The sequence below is a fragment of the Polistes fuscatus genome, unplaced genomic scaffold (assembly GCF_010416935.1).
Source record: "Polistes fuscatus isolate 324 unplaced genomic scaffold, CU_Pfus_HIC Scaffold15, whole genome shotgun sequence".
Lineage (NCBI taxonomy): Eukaryota > Metazoa > Arthropoda > Insecta > Hymenoptera > Vespidae > Polistes > Polistes fuscatus.
The window spans coordinates 121,669-144,199 of NW_025113053.1; the positions used below are offsets into that span (position 1 = coordinate 121,669).

Sequence of the window (22,531 nt, forward strand, 5' to 3'; positions counted from 1 at the left end):
AAATAGAAATGAATCTTTCAAATCGTTGCAAATCCCTTTGAATCATGATACATAATAAAGATTACAGAAAAGTCACAAAATAAATTTACAAAACAAGCATAATGGAATGAAATGATATAATTTTGTAACAGTTCTGTATAAACCAGGAGGCGGAATTTCCACTCCGGAGTGGACGCATACCTAATGCCTTTCCTGGATCCTACCTACTTAAAATTAAAGTTTTCACATTCGCTCAAAGAAGTATGCTACCTGCCTGCCAATTACCCATATTTAAAAATAGCAAATACACATACATACCCACCCTCTCACTCCACGATTCTCTCACATACCACCAGGGTGCAAAAGCCTAAACTAGAGAGCATGCCCCGGGGCACCTCCGACACCCTAGTTCAAACGCGTTTTTTCTAAACTTATGGGAGTACGTACCAATGCTGTAATCGTCTGTCAAGGCTAGTGATTATTGCAAAAATAACTAATGCAAAAATACAAGTATACACTAGTATATATTGCATACTAGTTATATACGAGTATATCATAGTTTCCACAAATAAATGCGGTAACTCTACTATTCAAAACGATTTTATTACAAAAAAAAAGTAGAAAAATTTAATATAAATATAAAAATATAGAAACACTCGTATTTATCATATCACACGTGATATGTAGAAGTAGTGTTCTCGATATTAAATGATGTAATAATTAAAAAATATCGCGAAACGATGTACAGTACACACTACCTAATACGCACACACAGGTGTAAAGTACATCGTGCAACCACTAGCACAATAACAGCCGCCAATAGGGGAAAAACTTAAAACTAAACCCACACTAACTGTTTCTCACCCATACGTGTAACACCTGGGCACACGCATAGATGAGAACGCAGAAAGTATGGGGGGGAGAAACGGGAGATTAGTATATTAGAAGCTGAAAATCCTGATCTAAAAAATATGATTAAAAACACATATACATATACATAAGACATAAATACATTTTTATAAAAATTCATCTAAGCGGCTAAGGACTCTACAATTTATTTGATAAATAAAAACTTTTATTAAATTTTAATATAACTTTTAATATCTTTTAATTAATATATAAAAAAGAAACCTCGGACGACTCCTTTCATTAAGTTGGCTGTTCTAATAAAAGAACTGGGCTTCGAGCCACCACTTAACTGCTAGAATCTATCCGTCGCGAATGAGTTTGTCTTCTTGCTCATTTATTTATAATATCGAAGTATCGATATATCAAAATTAATCGCGATTAGATAAACTAAGTACGAAGCAATGCATGTAAGACATTTATTACATGCTTTTCTGGACAAAAACGAGTAAATAAATGCTCGATTTCACCACTACTAACCACGAACAAAACACGTAATTAAAAAGAAAGTGCATTTATTAATTGCATTATTAATTAAATGAATTTAACCGGTGAGACAAGAAAACCTATCCTGAACTAATATAAAATATACAATACAATATACAATACAATATATAATTTTCATGAGTAACTCCTAGAAAGGAATTACTCATGTGCTCGTCACTAATTTATTGGAATAATTACAACCAGTAACTCGTGCCGATTAGGACCTTTCATCCTCGACATGATTGAGCACCGGAGGGACTTAAATTTTAACTCACGGCATAAGAAGTTCTACGATGGCTCCAAAACACTCCTACTTCACAGCAAGTATTGTAGAATGCGAGTATCGAAGATCCATCGAAGATCCATCGAAGATCCATCGAAGATCCATCGAAGATCCATCGAAGATCCATCGAAGATCCATCGAAGATCCATCGAAGAATCCATCCCACATCTTTGATAAGGTAGAAAGTCAGTCGTCATATCTGTAAAATAAAATAGAACAAAATGATAAGTTATTTGCAATATAATCCAAAATCATATAAAATAAAATCGAATAAAATGTAAATAAAAATAGATACTTACAATGCATTCCAATGGGATGAAATTCCATTGCACCATGGCGATGCACCTCGCGTGAATCTAAAAACGCGGTATAAACGAAAATAAGAAACTATAGATGAGTTTCTTATCGCGAAACCGAAATTTTATTATACGGCGAACAACACTGATTCTAATTCGCGTTTGATTTTAATTTGTTTTACGCCCGATCACTGATTCTACACAACTAATTCAAAGACTGCTTTGCACACAGTCAATTCAAATAGAAAAATCTTCATTGATGCACTGATTCTAATACGCGAACAGTCTGTGCGACTGTTTAAAGATAAAAATACAACTTTACTCGAACAAACTCTAATGCAATTACTGCCTTGGTCGCAGTTAATTTAATATATATATTTCAAAAATAGTTCGCGAACGCGACGGAATTGAAATAAAAACGAACGAACGTGCTTCTAATCCGTGATTTTAATTATATTTAACGATACAACACTCCCGTATATTGCTTCGCGCACGATAGCAATGCACGAACACTTGCAACACTTCACAAACACAATTCACAAACACTTCCAACACTGATATATTCCCATGATGATCTGAAACAGAAATAAAAACAAAATTATAAATATCATTGTTGTAAGTAAAAAAATTATTATAATTATTGAGAAAGTGTTTAAAATAAAAATTGACTTACGTTTATTCTTCATTGATGAATGCACGATGGGTATCCTACCCTTAGGATGACGATGAGCACACGTTTAAACCGAATAAAAGAAACTTACGGAGTTTCTTAACCGAGCAAACGAAACTTTAACATGCGACGATCAACACTGACTTTATTTTCCGATTCTTTTGTATTTTATTTTTACGATGCAACACACGAGTACCTCATTGCCTACGCGCTCGATTGCAATGATGTTCTGAAACAGAAAAAGAAAAAGAACAATTAATATCATCGTTATAATAAAAAACCATTAAAGTTAACATAGAAACGTTTAACAGGAAAATATACTTACTTTTAGTCTTCATTGATGACTGCAGGATGGGTATCCTACCCTTAGGATGACGATGAATAAAATAAAATTAAATAAAACTCTGAAAAGCTGAAACATACTAAAAAGATTATAGAACAATATATCCTGTGAATCATTCCTGAAGGCATTGCACACTTTTAAAGATATTTTATCATAAAGAATCAATATAAATTCAAGCAATATTAATTGCCTTTATCTCACTACTTGTATAAAATTACATATAAAGTATTTAATATCAGTAAAAATTGTTAATAAAAATCGATAACGTTATATATATATATATATATAGTTTAATACGTCACGTCGTTAGATCTTATTGTTAGCTCGTTGAAGGAACGATCTGGAATGAATGCGTAACCGAGTCCTTCATGTCAACGTTCGGCTGTCTTCGTTTTGTTTTCGGCTGTCTTCGTTTCTTCTGTTCTCACTTCCAGAAATTCCTGGAATATACGTACACATTCGTTATTGCCTGTAGATCGAATCTTTTGTTTTCTTATTTCTCTCTCTCTCTCTCTCTCTCTCTGTCTCTCACTTTCGTTCTCACTCTTTGTATACATTTCTGTATGGTTTAAAAAAAAGAATAACGCTTACCTGATGAATATAAAGATAAAAAAGAGTAAACACAATTGTTAGACTGAGTATATGTATTCCTGCTGGACTCTCCTAATGCTCGGTACCTAAAAAAGGAAAAAAAAAGATTACACATTAGTATAATATAAGAAAATCAAATATATGAGTGTATGTGTACGAGCAGCCTACACTTATGTATATGCCTGTATGTGTGTATATGTGATAAAAGTCAAATTTAACACGAAATACGCGATCTTTGAATACATAATTATGAAAAATAATTAATTAGAGCATCATTAGAGAAGGTAGTAATTATCGATACCGTGAAAAAGCTGGAAATTAGAAGAAATATTGTTAAGTAACATTGGTGAAATTGGCGGGACGCCGAGATATATCGATGTTATATTTTCACATATATCTATCGAACTTTTCAATATTTCGTTTTGAAAACACTCATGTATGAAAATCTTATATTTAGCTATCGTTTGATATATAACAGGAAGGTGTGAACTATTTTTTAATTACCTGGATTAAACGGAATGACGCAGTACGTTGGAACATATACAGCTGACAGAAAATGGCGTTTCCTCTACCTTTCCCCTGCGCCCCCTGCCGTTGCCACTGCGTTGCCTCTGCTGCGCATCTGCTGCGCGCGGTAGTATGCGCGGTAGTCCACTTTCAAAAATAGTAGCGAAATCCGTTGACCAATGGCTACTTGAGATTTTGCATTTTTTCAATCTATTATAGAAAAATATCGAATATTTAAAAATAGGATGTAGGAACATAACAATTGTCGAAATATATACTTTATTAATCCAAACAATCAAAATTAATCATTATAAGTCGATATCGATAGTGTTCGAGTCGATAGAAATGATATCGTAAAACAAGATCTATATATAATTGCGTAGAAAAATGCATACCAATGTACATGGAATTTTTTTCTACGCAAATATTCTTTATCCTCGACATTATCGTAATTTTTCGATTATATCATTTGGAAGTCATTTGCTAGAAGAATCTATTAGTATATAGGCAAATTATTTACGTTAGAAAATATTATTTAATTACCTGAGATTAACGGGACGACGAAGTATCCGTGCGATCTCCACGACGGCCCAAAACGAAAAGAGCGCTGATTCGCTAATTATCTTTGGTCTTCCATTTTGGACGTAAAGTGACCAATCAGAAATTCCCAATTACCATATAGAAATGTATTTCACGCACACATACATAACTCGCCTTTCTTCATGACCACTCTAGTCAAGCTTGATATGATAATTTATTTATTAAATAAATAAAAATTTATGCTATTATTCTATTTAATGTACACGTATCTCGTTAATATTTAAAAAATAACGAAAAGAATAAAGACAATATGCACTATAAACCTTATCACACAGAACAGAAAAACATACATAATTTATTTATTACATAAATTAAATATCAATTTTTTATGAATTATTATAATTATCTAATTATTCATCCAATTAATAATTATTGTTATCTAATTTATTTTTCTATTAGGTGTATACGTTCCTTGCTAATATTAAAAAAATAACGAGTAAAATAAAGACAATATATACTAAAAACTTAATCACATTGCAACGTTCTGATTTAAACATTCCTTCAATTTTTATATAATTGTTTAAACTAATATACATTTGTTTTAACATCCCTGAGCAATGATGACTTTGGATAATAAAATTTTTATCCAGAAAAATATTATATTAAAATTATTTTATATTCAAAGTATATTAATAAGTATGTAATGTTTAAACCAGTACATATGTGTTTAAACAATCTGAAATATAAAGAGATTGCATTAGAATATTAAAATAATTGTTAAATAATCGATAGGAATGTCTATTGTTGTCTAAAAGATCGGAATATATGATCTATGTACCGTCCCCTTCGAAATGCACCGTTGAAAGGAGACGTTGTCCTCTATGAAAGTATTTTTATTAAAAGTTGTTTATAAGACCTTCCAAACGTTACGCATGTGTATAAAGGGTGTCATACATCTAATACATAATCTTTAAGATTATAACGTTCTGGTTTAAGCATTTTTATCATTTTTATGTAATTATTTAAATGCTCCTGCGCAGTGATGACTTCGAGGGTAAAATTTAGCTGCAATATAAGAAAAGTGCATTAGTGCATTAAAATAATTGTTAACTTATATTAATTGTTACATTTCTCTAAACAATTATACAACCAATCTATTGAAACAATTAATAAACAATATACAAATGGAAAATGTGAATTATTAAAGTTTACCATTATGACAGAAGAAAGCTGAGGTGTTTGCTCAATTAAATACCAAAAAAATTACCAGGATTCATTTTAAAATCTTGTAAACTCTTCTTTTATGTATGTACTTGATAAACAAAACAATAAGAAAGCCTAATTGATGCTGTGCTTTTCCAAATCTTAAAATACTTGCAAATCTGAAAATCATAAGACTGTATTAGTAAAGTATCAAGTTATCCTTGTTAATATTTAAAAAATAATGTGTAGAATAAAGATAGTATACACTAAAAACTTTATCACACTGCACAGAAATACACACAAAATTTATTTATTTAATAAATCAAAAATAATTTTATTTTCCTATTAGGTGTAAACGTTCCTTTATAATATTTAAAAAATAAGAAATAAAATAAGGAGGTTATACACTAGAAACCACACAGAAAAACAGAATCGTATAGAAAAGAAACCTCGTTGCAGATATTTTAAAAACAATTGACATACATCATTATAGCCATCCTTCAAGAATTAAAATAACAAGAGTTTTTCCATATCAATACAGAGTATGGGAATTTATACTTTCATGGTTGGCATGAGAGATGTCAATTGTTTTGTTTCAATTTATTTTAATTCTTTAAGGATGGCTATAGTGCTTTATATCATTTGTTTTAAAGATTTCTATAACGTGGTTTCTTTTCTATATAATTGTGTTTTCAGTGCAATGTTATAAAGTTTTTAGTGTATATTGTCCTTATTCTACACACTATTTTGTGAATATCAACAAGGAACGTGTTACACGTATACAAAACACTCATATATTGAATTTTCTTTATATACCAATGCTATGTTACTTTATACTTTTTTTTTAGGTTTTCAAACATTGGTAGAAAACAGCATGAATGCATATACTCAGTCTCAGTCTGATGGTGTTTACTTTTTTATCTAATTAATAATTGTGTTTACTTTTTTATATTGATATCAGTTGTGGTAAGTATATCTCTTTTCTTTTATAACATAAAGAAGAGTAATATAAAAAGTATAAGAAGGAAAAAGAGAGAGGGAGAGTGACATCTTATTCAAATATCATACATATACATATATAGACTCGTTCAATTTGCTTGATACTTTACTAAAACAATCATATGATTTTCAGATTTGCAAGTATTTGAAGATTTGAAAAAGCACAGCATCTATTAGGCTTTCTTATTGTTTTGTGTATCAAGTACATACATAAAAGAAGAGTTTACAAGATTTTAAAATGAATCCAGGCAATTTTTATATAATACTTAAACGTGCAAACACCTCAGCTTTCTTCTATCATAATGGTATACTTCAATAATTAACATTTTACATTAGTATATTGTTTATTAATTGTTTGAATATATTAGTTGTATAATTGTTTAGAGAAATGTACTTTATTTTTTCATTTACATATACGTGTACATTACGTATACATTAACAATTATTTTAATGCACTAATGCACTTTTCTTATATTACAGCTAAATTTTACCCTCGAAGTCCTCATTGCGCAGGAGCATTAAAATAATTACATAAAAATGATAAAAGTGCTTAAACCAGAACGTTATAATCTTAAAGATTATGTATTAGATGTATGACACCCTTTATACACATGCGTAACGTTTGGAAGGTCTTATAAACAACTTTTAATAAAAATACTTTCATAGAGGACAACGTCTCCTTTCAACGATCGATTTCGAAGGGGACGGTACATAGATCATATATTCCGATCTTTTAGACAACAATAGACATTTTGATCGATTAATTAACAATTTTTTTAATATTCTAATGCAATCTCTTTATATTTCAGATTGTTTAAACACATATGTACTGGTTTAAACATTACATACTTATTAACATACTTTGAATATAAAATAATTTTAATGTGATATTTTTCTGGATAAAAATTTTATTATCCAAAGTCATCATTGCATAGGGACGTAAAAACAAACGTATATTAGTTTAAACAATTACATAAAATTGAAATAATGTTTAAATCAGAACGTTACAATCTTAAATTTTTACAAATTTAAAAGACAAATAGGAATCATATTACATAAGGGATTCTTTTCTTTACAAATTGTATTGCCAAGCCTCGTACCAGGTAATAAAAAAAATTATTGTTAATCGAATTACTAGAAAATATTGAGGACTTGTATCAACGAATTTCTTTTTTGTAGAGATGCCATGGGAATCATTTTACAAATAGAATGCAGCAGCAGTTTAAAGGATCTTTTAATAAGCAAACATAATTATCTTGTATTGGGAATAAACCAATATTATAATAATTTCTTAAAAGATATTTATTCAAAGTATTAAAGATCTTATTCTTTCTGCATAGGTGATCAATCATTAAACTGGAAGAAAGGAAAGATAATTTTCAATTCGATAAGCAAAATCCAACTACACTGTAATCGTGAGAGATCTAGGAAGACAGTGTGGAAAGGGTTTTGTTCTCACCCTGGAAGGAAACTATGTATTATAATATACTATCAAAAGAATTGAAGAATGAATGCATCCTGATTACTAAAAATTTAAAAGACAAAAAGGAATCATATTATATTAAGAATTCTTTTCTTATACAAATTGTATTGCCAAGCCTCGTACCAGGTAATGAAAGATATTATTGTTAATCGACTCACTAGAAAATATTGTGGACTTGTATTAACTAATTTCTTTTTTGTAGATGTTCCATGGGATTCATTTTGCAAATAGAATGCAGCAGCACTGTAAAGGATCTTTTAAGAGGCAAACATAATTATCTTGTATTGGTAATAAACCAATATTATAATGATTTCTTAAAAAATATTTATTCAAAGTATTAAAGTTCTGATTCTTTCTGCATAGGTGTTCAATCAATGTACTGGAAAAGAGAGCGTATGATTTTTCACTACGTTAAGAAGAATCCAACAACACTTTAATCATGAAAGATTTAGGAAGACAACGTCGAAAGTTTTCCGTTCTCACTCTGAAAGGAAACCATGTACTATAATATTATATCAAAATAATTCAAGAAAGAAAGCATCCTGATAATTACAAATTTAAAAGACAAATAGGAATCATATTATATAAGGGATTCTTTTCTTTTACAAATTGTATTGCCAAGCCTCGTACTAGGTAATAAAAAAAATTATTGGTAATCGACTTACTAGAAAATTTTGAGGACTCGTATCAATGAATTTCTTTTTTGTAGAGATGCCATGGGAATCATTTTACAAATAGAATGCAGCAGCAGTATAAAGGATCTTTTAATAGGCAAACATAATTATCTTATATTGGGAATAAACCAATATTATAATAATTTCTTAAAAAATATTTATTCAAAGTATTAAAGATCTTATTCTTTCTGCATAGGTGATCATTCATTAAACTAGAAGAAAGGAAAGATAATTTTCAATTAGATAAGAAAAATCGAAAAACACTGTAATCATGAAAGATTTAGGAAGACACAGGTGAAAGTGTTCCGTTCTCACACTGGAAGGAAACCATGTACTATAATATTCTGTCAAAAGAATTGAAGGAAACCATGTACTGTAATATTCTTTCAAAAGAATAGAAGAAGGAATGCATCATGGTTATTATAAATTTAAAAGTCAAATAGGAAATACATTGCATTAGGATATTCCTAACATATATAAAGTATATTATTTAGTATTGTACTTCGTAATTGAAAATACTATTATACATCGACTGGCAATAATTTATCTAAAGGAAACTATTCTTTTTGAATAATAAATTGTTAAAGCAGAAAGGCCATAGATAAGAAATATTGAAAAAATGTCTTAATTTCGTAAATCTAAAGGAGAAGAAAATAATGCTGTCAGAAAATTAAATTCTACTGATCATCAAAGTCTTTCACTTGCTTTTTAAGATTTAACTGTACTTGTGCTATATAATTTCTAATAAGGATCATTCATTATTTAATGGTACGTTGATAGAAAAGAAATACTAAAAACATTTCTAGTATCTTTTCTTATCTATACAACAGAGAATATACTGTAGATTTTTCAATTTTACATGAGATAGTGTAACAAACTAATAGTTTCATTTCCTTTGTAGGGTTTTCTGTGCAATTTCTTAAATGAAAAAGAGATTAAAGGAATATTCTAGTAGCACAAAATTTGGGTAGAAAAGAAGAAAACTGTAGTATCATGAAGAAACATATCACACTATTATGCCACATTGTGGTGGCATTACATAATATAAAATGTATTTGTTGTTTCGTTTAACGATTGCTAGATAAATCTTTTTTTAAATAATATGCTTATATATTTGATACCGGGTGTGATTTCATAAGTGAAGATACGAAATGAATTATTTACTACATATATCTATAATTTAAAGCGCAGAGTAGTGTTTTAATAGCTCAATAATGTAACAAATTCATTGTAATTTTTAAGACGATGTCATACCATGATTGTACATTTAATATTACTTATTAATATATTTTCTAAAAATATTTGTGCATTAGCATATTTTATTTACATATACGTAAAGTATAATATAATTAATTTAACTATCATTAATGAATTAAAATAAAATTTAAATGTTTGGCGAATTTTATAGACTCCTTGGAATAATGTAATAAGAGATAATTAAAAAAAAAAAAAAATGATAAAAAATATCACATTATTCTAATTTTCGTCACAGTAAAATATCTTATTTAGGTCACTATTGAGAAATATTAATATTCTAATTTTTTGTGAAAAAATGATTATTTATATTCTCTTCCTTTTTTTCTATATTCATAGAACTAATATTATAAAAGACTATAAATAATATTTAATAGCTTGGAAAAATATTAATGAATGTATTTATCGATATATATAATATATCTATATATACTGTGAAAGGCATTTAAATGCCACCCTCGAATCAAAATTTTGACGTTTTTCTGATTTCACATAGGAATCCATATGTTCCGGTATTTTAAATCCGGTATTTTAAATTTGTCGTGACGTCACAAAAATGAAAATTTGGTAATAGGATCACAGGATGATACAAGAGCTCTTCGAAGAGAGTAGGAAACGAGAGCGCTGATTGGTTGATAAATAGCCAATCAGCTCTCAATATATGGCCTAGAAGAGCGCTGATTGGTTGATAAATAGCCAATCAGCTCCTAATAGTGCGCTGATTGGTTGATAAATAGCCAATCAGCTCTCAATATATGGCCTAGAAGAGCGCTGATTGGTTGAAAATTGGCCAATCGGCTCTTAGTAGATTTCTGATTGGTTGATGCTGGGTCTATTATTAACCAATCAGCGCACTTGTTTCCTACTCTCTTCGAAGAGCTCTTGTATCATCCTGTGATCCTATTACCAAATTTTCATTTTTGTGACGTCACGACAAATTTAAAATACCGGATTTAAAATACCGGAACATATGGATTCCTATGTGAAATCAGAAAAACGTCAAAATTTTGATTCGAGGGTGGCATTTAAATGCCTTTCACAGTATATATAGATATATATATATCGATAAATACATTCATTAATATTTTTCCAAGCTATTAAATATTATTTATAGTCTTTTATAATATTAGTTCTATGAATATAGAAAAAAAGGAAGAGAATATAAATAATCATTTTTTCACAAAAAATTAGAATATTAATATTTCTCAATAGTGACCTAAATAAGATATTTTACTGTGACGAAAATTAGAATAATGTGATATTTTTTATCATTTTTTTTTTTTTTTAATTATCTCTTATTACATTATTCCAAGGAGTCTATAAAATTCGCCAAACATTTAAATTTTATTTTAATTCATTAATGATAGTTAAATTAATTATATTATACTTTACGTATATGTAAATAAAATATGCTAATGCACAAATATTTTTAGAAAATATATATTAATAAGTAATATTAAATGTACAATCATGGTATGACATCGTCTTAAAAATTACAATGAATTTGTTACATTATTGAGCTATTAAAACACTACTCTGCGCTTTAAATTATAGATATATGTAGTAAATAATTCATTTCGTATCTTCACTTATGAAATCACACCCGGTATCAAATATATAAGCATATTATTTAAAAAAAGATTTATCTAGCAATCGTTAAACGAAACAACAAATACATTTTATATTATGTAATGCCACCACAATGTGGCATAATAGTGTGATATGTTTCTTCATGATACTACAGTTTTCTTCTTTTCTACCCAAATTTTGTGCTACTAGAATATTCCTTTAATCTCTTTTTCATTTAAGAAATTGCACAGAAAACCCTACAAAGGAAATGAAACTATTAGTTTGTTACACTATCTCATGTAAAATTGAAAAATCTACAGTATATTCTCTGTTGTATAGATAAGAAAAGATACTAGAAATGTTTTTAGTATTTCTTTTCTATCAACGTACCATTAAATAATGAATGATCCTTATTAGAAATTATATAGCACAAGTACAGTTAAATCTTAAAAAGCAAGTGAAAGACTTTGATGATCAGTAGAATTTAATTTTCTGACAGCATTATTTTCTTCTCCTTAGATTTACGAAATTAAGACATTTTTTCAATATTTCTTATCTATGGCCTTTCTGCTTTAACAATTTATTATTCAAAAAGAATAGTTTCCTTTAGATAAATTATTGCCAGTCGATGTATAATAGTATTTTCAATTACGAAGTACAATACTAAATAATATACTTTATATATGTTAGGAATATCCTAATGCAATGTATTTCCTATTTGACTTTTAAATTTATAATAACCATGATGCATTCCTTCTTCTATTCTTTTGAAAGAATATTACAGTACATGGTTTCCTTCAATTCTTTTGACAGAATATTATAGTACATGGTTTCCTTCCAGTGTGAGAACGGAACACTTTCACCTGTGTCTTCCTAAATCTTTCATGATTACAGTGTTTTTCGATTTTTCTTATCTAATTGAAAATTATCTTTCCTTTCTTCTAGTTTAATGAATGATCACCTATGCAGAAAGAATAAGATCTTTAATACTTTGAATAAATATTTTTAAGAAATTATTATAATATTGGTTTATTCCCAATACAAGATAATTATGTTTGCCTATTAAAAGATCCTTTAACTGCTGCTGCATTCTATTTGTAAAATGATTCCCATGGCATCTCTACAAAAAAGAAATTCATTGATACGAGTCCTCAAATTTTCTAGTAAGTCGATTACAATAATTTTTTTTATTACCTAGTACGAGGCTTGGCAATACAATTTGTAAAAGAAAAGAATCCCTTATATAATATGATTCCTATTTGTCTTTTAAATTTGTAATTATCAGGATGCTTTCTTTCTTGAATTATTTTGATATAATATTATAGTACATGGTTTCCTTTCAGAGTGAGAACGGAAAACTTTCGACGTTGTCTTCCTAAATCTTTCATGATTAAAGTCTTGTTGGATTCTTCTTAATTTAGTGAAAAATCATACGCTCTCTTTTCCAGTACATTGATTGAACACCTATGCAGAAAGAATCAGAACTTTAATACTTTGAATAAATATTTTTTAAGAAATCATTATAATATTGGTTTATTACCAATACAAGATAATTATGTTTGCCTCTTAAAAGATCCTTTACAGTGCTGCTGCATTCTATTTGCAAAATGAACAAACATCTACAAAAAAGAAATTAGTTAATACAAGTCCTCAATATTTTCTAGTGAGTCGATTAACAATAATATCTTTCATTACCTGGTACGAGGCTTGGCAATACAATTTGTATAAGAAAAGAATTCTTAATATAATATGATTCCTTTTTGTCTTTTAAATTTTTAGTAATCAGGATGCATTCATTCTTCAATTCTTTTGATAGTATATTATAATACATAGTTTCCTTCCAGGGTGAGAACAAAACCCTTTCCACACTGTCTTCCTAGATCTCTCACGATTACAGTGTAGTTGGATTTTGCTTATCGAATTGAAAATTATCTTTCCTTTCTTCCAGTTTAATGATTGATCACCTATGCAGAAAGAATAAGATCTTTAATACTTTGAATAAATATCTTTTAAGAAATTATTATAATATTGGTTTATTCCCAATACAAGATAATTATGTTTGCTTATTAAAAGATCCTTTAAACTGCTGCTGCATTCTATTTGTAAAATGATTCCCATGGCATCTCTACAAAAAAGAAATTCGTTGATACAAGTCCTCAATATTTTCTAGTAATTCGATTAACAATAATTTTTTTTATTACCTGGTACGAGGCTTGGCAATACAATTTGTAAAAGAAAAGAATCCCTTATGTAATATGATTCCTATTTGTCTTTTAAATTTGTAAAAATTTAAGATTGTAACGTTCTGATTTAAACATTATTTCAATTTTATGTAATTGTTTAAACTAATATACGTTTGTTTTTACGTCCCTATGCAATGATGACTTTGGATAATAAAATTTTTATCCAGAAAAATATCACATTAAAATTATTTTATATTCAAAGTATGTTAATAAGTATGTAATGTTTAAACCAGTACATATGTGTTTAAACAATCTGAAATATAAACAGATTGCATTAGAATATTAAAATAATATTTAAATAATCGATAGGAATGTCTATTGTTGTCTAAAAGATCGGAATATATGATCTATGTACCGTCCCCTTCGAAATCGATCGTTGAAATGAGACGTTGTCCTCTATGAAAGTACTTTTATTAAATATTGTTTATGTGACTTTCTCCGAACGTTACGCATGTGTATAAAAAGAATAATCCATCTAATCAATAAAATTTAAGATTATAACGTTATGATTTTCGTATTTTATCATTTTTATGTATTTTTTTTATTGCTCCTGCACAGAGATGACTTCCAGGATTACATTTAGCTGCAATATAAGAAAAGTTCATTAGTGCATTATAATAATTATTAATTAATCGATGCTAGTGTCTATGCAATTTTTATACAATTGTTTAAATAAAACTACACTAAAAAGATGTAATTTTAATATATAAATTACAGCTAAGCAATTGTAAATATTGAATGAATACTAACTAATAAATTAACATGTAACAAATTACTTACTTTTTTTGGCATTTATTAACGTATATGTAAATGAAAAAAGAAAGTACATTTTTCTAAACAATTCTAAAACCAATATATTAAAACAATAAATAAACAATATACTAATGGAAAATGTGAAGTTTACCTTTATGATAAAAGATAGCTGAGGTGTTTTCTCGTTTAAGTACCATAAAAAAATTGCCTGGATTCATTTTAAAATCTTTTAAACTCTTCTTTAATATATATACTTGATACACAAAACAATAAGAAAGCCTAATAGATGCTGTGCTTTTCCAAATCTTCAAATACTTGTAAATCTGAAAACCATAGGATTGTATTAGTAAAGTATCAATTTATCCTTGTTAATATTTAAAAAATAACGTGTAAAGTAAAAACAATATACACTAAAAACTTTATCGCACTGCACAGAAAAACACACAAAATTTATTTATTTAATAAATCAAAAATAATTTTATTTTCCTATTAGGTGTACAAGTTCCTTTATAATATTTTAAAAATAAGGAATAAAATAAAGAGGTTATTCACTAAAAACCACACAGAAAAATACAATCGTATAGAAAAGAAACCTCGTTGCAGATATTTTAAAAACAATTGACATAAAGCATAATAGCCATCCTTAAAGAATTAAAATAACAAGAGTTTTTCCATATCAATACAGAGTATGGGATTTTATACTTTCATAGTTGGCATGAGAGATGTCAATTGTTTTATTTCAGTTTATTTTAATTCTTTAAGGATGGCTATATTGCTTTATGTCATTTGTTTTCAAGATTTCTATAACGTGGTTTCTTATCTATACGATTGTTTTCCTGTGCAATGTGACAAAGTTTTTAATGTATAATGTCTTTATTCTACACATAATTTTTTAAATATTAACAAAGATAACTTGATAATTTACTAATACAATCTTATCATTTTCAGATTTGCAAGTATTTGAAGATTTGGAAAAGCGCAGCATCTATTAGGCTTTCTTATTGTTTCATGTATCAAGTACATACATAAAAGAAGAGATTACAAGATTTTAAAATGAATCCAGACAATTTTCTTATGGTACTTAAACGTGCAAACACCTCAGCTTTCTTCTATCATAATGGTAAACTTTAATATTTACATTTTCCATTAGTATATTGTTTATTAATTGTTTGAATAGATTGGTTGTATAATTGTTTAGAGAAATGTATTTTCTTTTTTCATTTACATATACGTGTACATTACGTAATAATTAATAATTATTATAATGCACTAATGCACTTTTCTTCTATTGCAGCTAAATGTAATCCTGGAAGTCATCTCTGTGCAGGAGCAATAAAAAAAATACATAAAAATGATAAAAATACGAAAATCATAACGTTATAATCTTAAATTTTATTGATTAGATGGATTATTCCTTTTATACACATGCGTAACGTTCGGAGAAAGTCACATAAACAATATTTAATAAAAGTACTTTCATAGAGGACAACGTCTTATTTCAACGGTGGATTTCGAAGGGGACGGTACATAGATCATATATTCCTAGCATTTAAACAACAATAGACATTTTGATCGATTAATTAACAATTTTTTTAATATTCTAATACACTCTACTTATATTTTAGATTGTTAAAACACATATGTACTGGCTTAAACATTACATACATATTAACATACTTTGAATATAAAATAATTTTAATATAATATTTTTCTGGATAAAAATTTTATTATCCAAAGTCATCATTGCTCAGGGATGTTAAAACAAATGTATATTAGTTTAAACAATTATATAAAAATTGAAGGAATGTTTAAATCAGAACGTTGCAATGTGATTAAGTTTTTAGTATATATTGTCTTTATTTTACTCGTTATTTTTTAATATTAGCAAGGAACGTATACACCTAATAGAAAAAATAAATTAGATAACAATAATTATTAATTGGATGAATAATTAGATAATTATAATAATTCATAAAAATTGATATTTAATTTATGTAATAAATAAATTATGTATGTTTTTCTGTTCTGTGTGATAAGGTTTATAGTGCATATTGTCTTTATTCTTTTCGTTATTTTTTAAATATTAACGAGATACGTGTACATTAAATAGAATAATAGCATAAATTTTTATTTATTTAATAAATAAATTATCATATCAAGCTTGACTAGAGTGGTCATGAAGAAAGGCGAGTTATGTATGTGTGCGTGAAATACATTTCTATATGGTAATTGGGAATTTCTGATTGGTCACTTTACGTCCAAAATGGAAGACCAAAGATAATTAGCGAATCAGCGCTCTTTCGTTTTGGGCCGTCGTGGAATCGCACGGATACTTCGTCGTCCCGTTAATCTCAGGTAATTAAAAAATATTTTCTAACGTAAATAATTTGCCTATATACTAATAGATTCTTCTAGCAAATGACTTCCAAATGATATAATCGAAAAATTACGATAATGTCGAGGATAAAGAATATTTGCGTAGAAAAAAATTCCATGTACATTGGTATGCATTTTTCTACGCAATTATATATAGATCTTGTTTTACGATATCATTTCTATCGACTCGAACACTATCGATATCGACTTATAATGATTAATTTTGATTGTTTGGATTAATAAAGTATATATTTCGACAATTGTTATGTTCCTACATCCTATTTTTAAATATTCGATATTTTTCTATAATAGATTGAAAAAATGCAAAATCTCAAGTAGCCATTGGTCAACGGATTTCGCTACTTTTTTGAAAGTGGACTACCGCGCATACTACCGCGCGCAGCAGATGCGCAGCAGAGGCAACGCAGTGGCAAAGGCAGGGGGCGCAGGGGAAAGGTAGAGGAAACGCCATTTTCTGTCAGCTGTATATGTTCCAACGTACTGCGTCATTCCGTTTAATCCAGGTAATTAAAAAATAGTTCACACCTTCCTGTTATATATCAAACGATAGCTAAATACAAGATTTTCATACATGAGTGTTTTCAAAACGAAATATTGAAAAGTTCGATAGATATATGTGAAAATATAACATCGATATATCTCGGCGTCACGCCAATTTCACCAATGTTACTTAACAATATTTCTTCTAATTTCCAGCTTTTTTCACGGTATCGATAATTACTACCTTCTCTAATGATGCTCTAATTAATTATTTTTCATAATTATGTATTCAAAGATCGTATTTCGTATTAAATTAAATTTTTATCACATACACACACATACAGGCATATATACATAAGTATAGGTAGCTCGTACACATACACTCATATATTTGATTTTCTTTATGTTATACTAATGTAATCTTTTTTTTTCTTTTTTAGGTACCGAGCATTAGAAGAGTCCAGCAGGAATACATATACTCTGTCTAACAATTGTGTTTACTCTTTTTATCTTCATATTCATGGAGGTAAGCGTTATTCTTTTTTTAAACCATACAGAAATGTATACAAAGAGTGAGAACGAAAGTGAGAGAAGAGAGAGAGAGAGAGAAATAAGAAAACAAAATATTCTATCTACGGGCAATAACGAATGTGTACGTATATTCCAGGAATTTCTCGAAGTGAGAACAGAAGAAACGAAGACAGCCGAAAACAAAACGAAGACAGCCGAACGTTCGACATGAAGGACGCGGTTACGTTCATTCCAGATCGTTCCTTCAACGAGCTAACAATAAGATCTAACGACGTGACGTATTAAACTATTATATATATATAACGTTATCGATTTTTATTAACAATTTTTACTGATATTAAATACTTTATATGTAATTTTATACAAGTAGTGAGATAAAGGCAATTAATATTGCTTGAATTTATATTGATTCTTTATGATAAAATATCTTTAAAAGTGTGCAATGCCTTCAGGAATGATTCACAGGATATATTGTTCTATAATCTTTTTAGTATGTTTCAGCTTTTCAGAGTTTTATTTAATTTTATTTTATTCATCGTCATCCTAAGGGTAGGATACCCATCCTGCAGTCATCAATGAAGACTAAAAGTAAGTATATTTTCCTATTAAACGTTTTGATAACTTTAATGGTTTTTATTATAACGATGATATTAATTGTTCTTTTCTTTTTCTGTTTCAGAACATCATTGCAATCGAGCGCGTAGGCAATGAGGTACTCGTGTGTTGCATCGTAAAAATAAAATACAAAAGAATCGGAAAGTAATCAGTGTTGATCGTCGCATGTTAAAGTTTCGTTTGCTCGGTTAAGAAACTCCGTAAGTTTCTTTTATTCGGTTTAAACGTGTGCTCATCGTCATCCTAAGGGTAGGATACCCATCGTGCATTCATCAATGAAGAATAAACGTAAGTCAATTTTTATTTTAAACACTTTCTCAATAATTATAATAATTTTTTACTTACAACAATGATATTTATAATTTTGTTTTTATTTCTGTTTCAGATCATCATGGGAAATATCAGTGTTGGAAGTGTTTGTGAATTGTGTTTGTGAAGTGTTGCAAGTGTTCGTGCATTGCTATCGTGCGCGAAGCAATATACGGGAGTGTTGTATCGTTAAATATAATTAAAATCACGGATTAGAAGCACGTTCGTTCGTTTTATTTCAATTCCGTCGCGTTCGCGAACTATTTTGAAATATATATATAAATTAACTGCGACCAAGCAGTAATTGCATTAGAGTTTGTTCGAGTAAAGTTGTATTTTTATCTTTAAACAGTCGCACAGACTGTTCGCGTATTAGAATCAGTGCATCAATGAAGATTTTTCTATTGCATTGACTGTGTGCAAAGCAGTCTTTGAAGTTGTGTAGAATCAGTGATCGGGCGTAAAACAAATTAAAATCAAACGCGAATTAGAATCAGTGTTGTTCGCCGTATAATAAAATTTCGGTTTCGCGATAAGAAACTCATCTATAGTTTCTTTTTTCGTTATACCGCGTTTTAGATTCACGCGAGGTGCATCGCCATGGTGCAATGAATTTCATCCCATTGGAATGCATTGTAAGTATCTATTTTTATTTACATTTTATTCGATTTTATTTTATATGATTTTGATTATATTGCAATAACTTATCGTTTTGTTCTATTTTATTTTACAGATATGACGACGGACTTTCTACCTTATCAAAGATGTGGGATGGATTCTTCGATGGATCTTCGATGGATCTTCGAGGATCTTCGATGGATCTTCGATGGATCTTCGATGGATCTTCGATGGATCTTCGATGGATCGCGATGGATCTTCGATACTCGCATTTACAATACTTGCTGCGAAGTAGGAGTGTTTTGGAGCCATCGTAGAACTTCTTATGCCGTGAGTTAAAATTTAAAGTCCCTCCGGTGCTCAATCATGTCGAGGATGAAAGGTCCTAATCGGCACGAGTTACTGGTTGTAATTATTTAATAAATAGTGACGAGCACATGAGTAATTCCTTTGTAGGAGTTACTCATGAATTATATTTGTTTGTATATTGTATTGATATTATATAGTTCAGGATAGGTTTTCTTGTCTCACCGGTTAAATTCATTTAATTAATATGCAATTAATAAATGCACTTTCTTTTTATTACGTGTTTTGTTCGTGGTTAGTAGTGGTGAAATCGAGCATTATTTACTCGTTTGTCCAGAAAAGCATGTAAAAATGTCTTACATGCATGCGTCGTACTTAGTTTAGCTAATCGCGATTAATTGTAATATATCGATACTTCGATAGTATAAATAAATGAGCAAGAAGACAAACTCATTCGCGACGGATAGATTCTAGCAGTTAAGTGGTGGCTCAAAGCCCGTTCTTTTATTAGAACAGCCAACGTTAATGAAAGGAGTCGTCCGAGGTTGTTTAAATATAGATTAAAATATATAAAAGATTTGAAAAGTATTAAAGTTAATATTTATCAAATAAATTGTAGAGTCCTTAGCCGCTTAGATAAATTTCTATAAAATGTATTTATGTCTTTGTATATATGTGTTATTAATCATATTTTTTAGATCAGGATTTTCAGCTTCTAATATACTAAGCTTCTCCCGTTTCTCCCCCCATACGTTCTGCGTTCTCATCTATGCGTGTGCCCAGGTGCTACTCGTATGGGTGAGAAACGGTTTAGTTTAGTTTAAGTTTTGTTTCCCCCTATGGCGGCTGTCATTTGTGCGAGTGATTGCACGTTGTACGTTGCACCTGTGTGTGCGTTTTAGGTTTGTGCATGTAATCGTTTCGCGCCCGGAGATACCGCGCTCATATTTTTTAAGTGTATTGAATAAAAATAACTTATTGTAGAGTCACGTGTACGATACGAACTTTTTTGTTTTTAACCATCGTTTTGCATAGTAGAGTTACCGCATTTATTTGTGGAAACTTTCGATAGACTCGTATATTACTAGTATGGCATATATACTAGTGTAGACTTGTATTTTTGTTGCAGTTTTTAGCAAAAATCACTAGCCTTGGCAGACGATTACAGCAGTTGGTACGTACTCCCATAGTTAGAAAAACGCGTTTGAACTAGGGTGTCGGAGGTGCCCCGGGGCATGCTCTCTAGTTTAGGCTTTTGCAACCCGGTGGTGGTATGTGAGAGAATCGTGGAGTGGGTGGGTGGGTACGTAGTGTATTTGCTCTTTTTAAATACGGGTAATCGGCAGGCAGGTAGCATACTTGTTTGAGCGAATGTGAAAATTTTAATTTTAAGTAGGTAGGTCCCAGAGGCAACTAGGCTTACTTGCACGCCGGAGTGGAAAATTCCGCCTCCTGGTTTATACAAAAGTGTTGCAAAATTTTATCATCTCATTCTATTATGCTTGTTTTGTAAATTTATTTTGTGACTCTTCTGTAATCTTGAGTATGTATCAAATTTATAGAGGCATGTGCAACCACTGAAGATTCATTTCGTTTTTCGATCTATCTCGAACGAGATAGAGTCGAATCAAATGGCAAAGCCGGGATGAATTTGATACTTAGTTTTAAGTATTATGAGATTAGCACTTCGCACAATAGCGATTTTCTTTATAATGAAAAATATTTGATATAGTTCAATATAACAAATGAAATGAAATGAAAATATTGCAAGAAAATGCATTACATTTGTTGCATTATTAATTTCAATTGAATTTGTTATTTGATAAAAGTGCGACGTGTTATTAGGTCATCGAGGGAATTATCTGCTTGGACGTTAGATTAAATGTCTCGTGTCAATATTATGCAATGAACTCTAAGTTCATCCATGGTTATACGAGCTTGATATAATTAACATTAAATATAAATTAATTTTTTCATAATTCCATATTAGAATCATAAACGAAATAAAAGTTAATTTGCAAAAAAAGATATGAGATATCTTATCTTTCTTGCACGTTGAAAATGTCCATGCAGTTTTCAGGAAGAAGAAAGAAGAGGCTAAATGCCGAAGAGGGCCCCCACTTAATGTGGCTGAAGAGGGCAACTACATAGACTATTCAGTTATTTTCAAAGGTTCAACAAAGTAGAACTTTCGAGAATAGCTCTCTAGTCAGATTTTATATTTTTATGTTACATTCTTGCGCGTCATTAATTGTAGTTTGTAATTGGAGATGATGGACCAGTCCATCTCCTTGGGACAACAAATTTGTGTCTCTATCGTCCTAAAAGATGCATATGTGTTTAGTTAGGAGTCAGAATATTACAATTTTTGTGATTATGTCAATTTTAAAGCTTAATAACCGTTCGGTAAATATTACAGTAATTTCATCTTTTCTTGTTCGTCTTAAAAATTTTTATTGTGATCGTATTTTATTAAATTTGCAATTTTTTCTTTTC

At 29.3% G+C, this 22,531-nt stretch overlaps 3 long non-coding RNA genes across 3 annotated transcripts; 1 reads left to right on the forward strand and 2 right to left on the reverse strand.

Annotated features, from left to right (window-relative positions):
- The first annotated feature begins 8,028 nt into the window (after positions 1-8,028).
- Positions 8,029-8,335, forward strand: LOC122514507. Its single transcript, XR_006303072.1, has 2 exons — positions 8,029-8,061; positions 8,144-8,335. It is a non-coding gene; the product is annotated as an uncharacterized LOC122514507 (long non-coding RNA).
- A 3,303-nt stretch (positions 8,336-11,638) lies between these two features.
- LOC122514494 lies at positions 11,639-12,294 on the reverse strand. Its single transcript, XR_006303068.1, has 2 exons — positions 12,174-12,294; positions 11,639-12,040 (listed from the first exon to the last, which is right to left on the reverse strand). It is a non-coding gene; the product is annotated as an uncharacterized LOC122514494 (long non-coding RNA).
- Positions 12,295-13,555: 1,261 nt separating this feature from the next.
- On the reverse strand, positions 13,556-13,860 carry LOC122514501. Its single transcript, XR_006303071.1, has 2 exons — positions 13,830-13,860; positions 13,556-13,747 (listed from the first exon to the last, which is right to left on the reverse strand). It is a non-coding gene; the product is annotated as an uncharacterized LOC122514501 (long non-coding RNA).
- Positions 13,861-22,531: the final 8,671 nt, after the last annotated feature.